Here is a 5,865-nt window from a genome sequence, read left to right as displayed (position 1 = left end):
CCACTGCCACGCCTTTGGACTGAGGCTGCTCATGTTTACCTTGCTGAGCGCTTTGACCGACTCTCTCCCTGTGTAGCAAGTTTGGACCAAATCGGTGTGGCGGTGACAGCCCTCCAAAGTTGGGCCTTTTCACCCAGTAATGACGTTTAGGCCTGACTGATGTGCAATTGGACTCCACGGCAGCCGTGGCCGCCCTGGACCTGTGGGTGTGATAGCGGGTAAATCGGTGGAAGTGACCATAATGACCCAAAATCCAAAAAATCTCAAAGGGCCCCATGAATTTGAGCGAAAATCCGAAGGTGAGCGATTTGGTCGAAACTTGTCCCACAAGAAGAGAGTCTGATACAGTGCACATGAAGGTAGACATGAGAAGCCTGAGACCAAGGGTGTGATTTTTTGCATTTTGGGTCATTATGGTCACCTCCACCGATTTACCCACTATCACACCCACAGGTCCAGGGCGGCCAGAGGCCTGCGTTTATCCTTAGAAGACGTTACCATGTTATTTGGCCAACTATACCCGGCCAAGTCCTCTTTTCGGTGGAACTGCCGTTCCGACCATTTCGACAACAAATTCTTTTTTTAGTACATAGATAAGCCAGGAAGAAGTGTAGCCAGGCTAAAGGTTTTATAAACTGATGAAACACGAACACCAGACGGTGTGTTCCCAGTAATACTGCAAGCCTGTGCAGGAGTACTTAGCTTTCCCTGACAGTAATATTCAAATCATCACAAGAGACAGGTGAAGTCCTAGAGCATTGGAGGAATGCAACTATCACTCCAATATATAAGAAAAGTAGAAAAACAAATCAACTGAACTATGTCACTCACAAGCGTGGCTGTTAAGGTATTGGAAACCATTGTCAGATGGAAAATTGTACCTCTGGTTGCCTAAGAGAGTGGTGACGTCATGGAAAAGGAGACGACTGATTGACTAAGAGCGATGACGTCACGGCAACAGAGACGACTGATTGACTGAGAGCGAGACACCCGCAAACCCACGGGAAAGCCTTTGGAAACACCTGGGGAGCTCTTTGGGAGCCCTTGGATAGTCACTAGGGAACCTCTGAGAATCCCTGTGGGGATTATCTGTGAACCCTCTAGGAACTCCTGAGGAGCCCATTAAGAATCCGCTGGAACTTCAAGGGGAGCACCTGCGGAGTCCCTGGGGTGCACTCTGGAAACTCCTGGGGAGCCCCTGTGGGACCCCTTGGAAGCCTTCAGGGAATCCCTTGGTACTAATAAAAGAATTCCTGTAATCGGACCGGAAACCGGAAATCCCACAAGGGAACACGTCCCCTCCGGCCCGGTGTGTGTCTGCAAGATTGTCGAACACCATGGCCAATGCCGCGCAAGACAAACACAAGCAACGCCATTTTTGGAGTTGGATAAGAAAGGGAAATGTTTACTAAGTGATGTGAAGAAGAATAAAAGGTTAAAACAGGAGTTAGTTAACATTCATAGAAGTGAATTCCCTGAGAAGTTCATGTCCTCTTTGTCTCTTTTCGGCAAGAAGAAAGCTAATGAGGCGTCAGAAATCAAGAAGGTTATTCTTATTCTTATTAGAAAAATTAAGCGCCTAGAGGAGGAGGAGTTTAAAAACAATCCAGCTCAACAGCTGAGTCTTGAGGATCTTGCAGATTACGACGGAGATATAGACCCTGAAGAAGAGAAGCGATTTGTTTCTCACTACTGGGCTGCATACAGATCGTTTATATCCAAGAGTGGGTGGTTTAGCGCTAACGAGGATTTTATATCCTCTCATTCTCACATGAAATGCAAGCAGCCGGTAGGGCTGGATGCCGAAAGCACCTGCGAGCGAGGCGAGCTCGCCCGAAAGGCCGAGACCCCGCATAGCGGAGTTTGGTGAAGCCCGATGCTCGTATCTATGCCATTTATTTCTTCCTCTTGGATATCCACCTTCTACTATAGGCATTTTTCCCTGTCCTCTTCTATGACGAATACTATTGAAAGTTGAATTCATTACTTCGGTTGTTTCTGTATCATCTTCCGTCAGGTTCTTCTCCCTGTTAATTAGCCTAGTGACCTCCTTAATACATGTCTTGGACCTGACATATCACCAGAAATGTTGATCATTCTCCAGTGTATTCATCGCTACTTCTCTTTTAAATCTGAACTTTGCTTGTGTTATCTCCTTGGGTGCTCTATTTCTTGCCTCTGTATATTTCTGTCTACACAGTGGTTTTCGTCTTTCTCTATATCTTGCCCATATCTCTTCTTTCTTAAGAATCACCCTATGAAGTTTTGAATTTATCCACTTAGACCGTGTCCTTCCTTTAGCTACTATTTTAGTGGAAACATAAAGATTGACTACTCTATTATACTGCGCTAAAATATTTTTCGTTTACCTTCCGTTGCTTGTAGTTCAAGCAACACTTCCCATCACACTTCTCCCAAAAGTTTATTTATATTATTTGTGTCTCCTTTGTGATAATTTATTCTCCTGCCTTCCGTGCTTTGTTCCTGGGGTTATCTATCAATATCAAAGATAAAAATAAATGTAGAATATTTACTCAATCCCATTGGCGTCCATGAGGTAAATATATACACAAGCCCTCACATCCCATGAAAGGGTAGCTTCTCGAGAGGTCAGTGGATTAAGTAAATTTCAATTATGGAACCTTTTGACGCTCATGTTAAATGGTTTCTTATTTTATCTTATTTATCTATTTATTTGTTTATTTCATTTTTGCTTCTCCATGGACGTTTTATTTGACTGAGGGAAAAACCCTTCGATGTAGTAACAACCTTGTAGATTTTATTCTGCCTAACGCCATTTTTTTTGTAACGTCACTTTTTTTTCATTTGCTCTGTTGTCTGCTTATCTTCGACACTTATCTTTTTTCCCCTATCCAATGTCTAATAAATTAAAAAAAATCTTCTGTCAGATGTTTCTTACTTGATTAAAAAATAGAATTTTGTAATACGGATGTCTTTTGTTGACGATGTTTTCGCGGGCATTCAGGTGAGACATCTTACACATTATGGGTTCAGCCAATAGCGGAGACTTTATATAACACATTATGGGTTCAGCCAATAGCCTAATAGTTTTGAGTCCCGTGACCGATTTCGGCCAATCGCAGGGCTTTCCTTCATAGCGAAAACGAAATCGGACAGGCGCCATCTTAGTTTTGAATTGGTTTGTGACGAGTGTGGACGATTTGTCTAAAGATTTGTGTGTTTTTTTTTTCTTATTTTATAAAAAGTGCCGTTCCGAGTGCTTTGGAAAGGACCACGGTGTCCTTCCAAAAGAATATATATATATATATTTTTTTAAATTATGTAATATATGCAAGATGCAGCCAGGGATGGAAATTGCTTGAGAGTACATGGCGGCATATCTCAAATTCAATATTTTTCTTATGTTCAATCTGCATTAGTGGGAACAATATTTATTATACTTCTTCGAGTAAAAATCACGGGTGCTTCATTCATGCGTATGCCACCTTTTTCTCCAAAATCTATTTCCATCACTGGTGTTATAAATTCTGAAGGACGAGAAGATTGACCTGTGCTCGCCAGACTGCTGGACAAGAGCCTTCACTCTTCACCTAAGGTAAGTTCTAATTATGTGCTTCCCAGGTTTCTTGTCGGGTGAACTGCCCACAGTGAAGTTAGATTGATATAGGGTTACGATGTAATGAACGGCAAGGTCTGCCATATCTGCTTGGGTCTGGCAGATAGTTTAGGTAAAGGAGCTCACTGAAAGCTTGGGCTAGGTCACGTAGCCCAGTCAATGGTGTAATCAGTCACTCAACAACCCCAATCTCCAACCTAGCTCACCCATATGTTATTCTTTCTTTACGTGCGTGTGTGTGCTTGATGTCAAATTCATCAAATAAGTTCAACTTCTGGTAAATTTTTAGAATTGCACACCCACGCGATATAGCAATAGAAGGTAAAATTTTAGAAGTGCACATCTACGCGTTATAGCAGTAGAAAATTAAATGTTCATTTTTTGTATTCTAATACCTCAACGTAATATACTTTTTTTTTTGGTGTGGAAATCAATAACAGAAAAAATTGTTAAAAGCGATACATTAACGAACAAAGCTACGACGACTGCTTGAGATGCCATCTTTTTTTATAGATGCAAAACTCGAAGAAATTTAAATATGATAAATTCGTCTAACCTAACCTTCGTTTAGTAATTTGGAATCTGTAATTCTAGGGGTCACCAGAGTTGTCGTCGTCGTCAAGAGAATTTAATGGTTACATTAGAGATAAAAAGGTTGTTAGGAATCACATTGGTCCACTATTATCTGCTGACGGTCAACTTGAAAATTCAAATGAAGGAATGTGTAATATCTTAAACAATTATCTTAGCTCGGTATTCGTAAATGACCTCAAAGTGAACTCTAAACTGAAACCTGTGAAAAGCCTAGGGTAAACTTAATCACTACGGTAAATATAACAAAAGAAAAAATGAGAAGGTGTATAGATAAACTCAAAGTTAATAAAACACCAGGGCCTGACGGTTGGCATCCAAGAATCTTAAAGGAAATGAAAAATGAGATTGTTGTTCCATTAGAAATTATTTTCAAGAAATCCATCATATCCGGAGATGTCCCAAGAGAATGGAAGCTAGCTAACGTTACTCCCATATTCAAAAAAGGTGACAAAAAGAAGCCAAATAACTATAGGCCTATAAGTTTGACTTCAATCGTAGGAAAAATAATGGAAAGTATCATCAGAGATGCAATCGAACATCATTTAGAAAGTAACCGTTTGATAAATGATAGCCAGCATGGTTTCAGACGGAAACGTTCTTGCGTGACTAACTCGAATTCTACAACACAGTTATCTCGAATTATGACAAAAGAAACAATATAGATTTAATATATCTAGACTTTGCAAAAGCTTTTGATACCGTCCCACACGAAAGACTACTTACTAAATTAGCTTTATACGGAACAAGTGGTAGCCTATTAGGTTGGACTAGTAATTGGTTGAATGATCGAAAACAGAGTTGTTTTAAATGGAAAAACTTCTAGATGGAAAAATGTTACAAGTGGAGTTCCTCAGGGTTCCGTTCTTGGGCCACTTCTATTCATAGTATATATAAATGATATAGACCATGGACTAAAATCTACTGTTTCCAAATTTGCTGATGATACAAAACTGTGCGGAGTGGCAAATGATCACTCAAACCAATTAAATATTCAAGAAGATATAGATAAATTACAGCAATGGTCTGAAAAGTGGCTAATGACATTTAACACAAGTAAATGCAAGGTAATGTACATAGGTAAAAATAACAGTAAGTACGATTACAAGTTATTTGGAAATTCGTTAACAAAAGTGGATAGTGAAAAAGATCTCGGCGTAATGATCAGTAACGACCTCAAATCATCCAAGCAGTGTATTTCAGCCTCTGAGAAAGCAAATAAGATTCTAGGACTGATTGCGCGATCTTTTGATTTCAAAAGTCCATCACTCATTAACAAGCTATATAAATCGTTAGTTCGCCCACATTTGGAATATGCTGTTTCCGTATGGTCAGCGAATCTCATTAAAGACATTGACAGACTGGAAAAAGTACAACGGCGAGCCACAAAACTGATTCCAAATAACAAAAATAAATCATACAAAAATCGACTAAAACATATGAATCTGTTTTCCCTAAAAAAGCGTAGACTCAGAGGTGACTTGATACAGGTCTTTAAGATTTTAAAGGGAATTGACAACATCAAAAGTGACCAAATTTTCACATTGAATGAGAATCAGACAAGAAACAATGGTCTCAAACTATCCGGAAATAGATTCAATTTGGAAGTAGGTAGAAACAACTTTGCCAACCGTGTAGTTAATGAATGGAATAAACTTCCTGCACAGGTAGTGCAA

General features: G+C 39.8%; 1 long non-coding RNA gene across 2 annotated transcripts in view; it reads left to right on the top strand.

Moving 5' to 3' along the window:
- Positions 1-3,030: 3,030 nt before the first annotated feature.
- The window catches only part of LOC143036643 (uncharacterized), a 17,175-nt gene continuing 14,340 nt past the window's right edge, over positions 3,031-5,865 (top strand). Inside the window, exon 1 of one of the 2 annotated variants that reach the window (XR_012967383.1) lies at positions 3,031-3,577. This is a non-coding gene — a long non-coding RNA (uncharacterized LOC143036643). The remainder of the gene's footprint in view (positions 3,578-5,865) is intronic. The other variant, XR_012967382.1, reaches the window with a different exon arrangement.

The sequence above is a fragment of the Oratosquilla oratoria genome, chromosome 21, assembly GCF_046742065.1.
Source record: "Oratosquilla oratoria isolate Oo_2021 chromosome 21, ASM4674206v1, whole genome shotgun sequence".
NCBI lineage: Eukaryota > Metazoa > Arthropoda > Malacostraca > Stomatopoda > Squillidae > Oratosquilla > Oratosquilla oratoria.
This window is presented reverse-complemented; position numbering and strand designations above follow the sequence as displayed.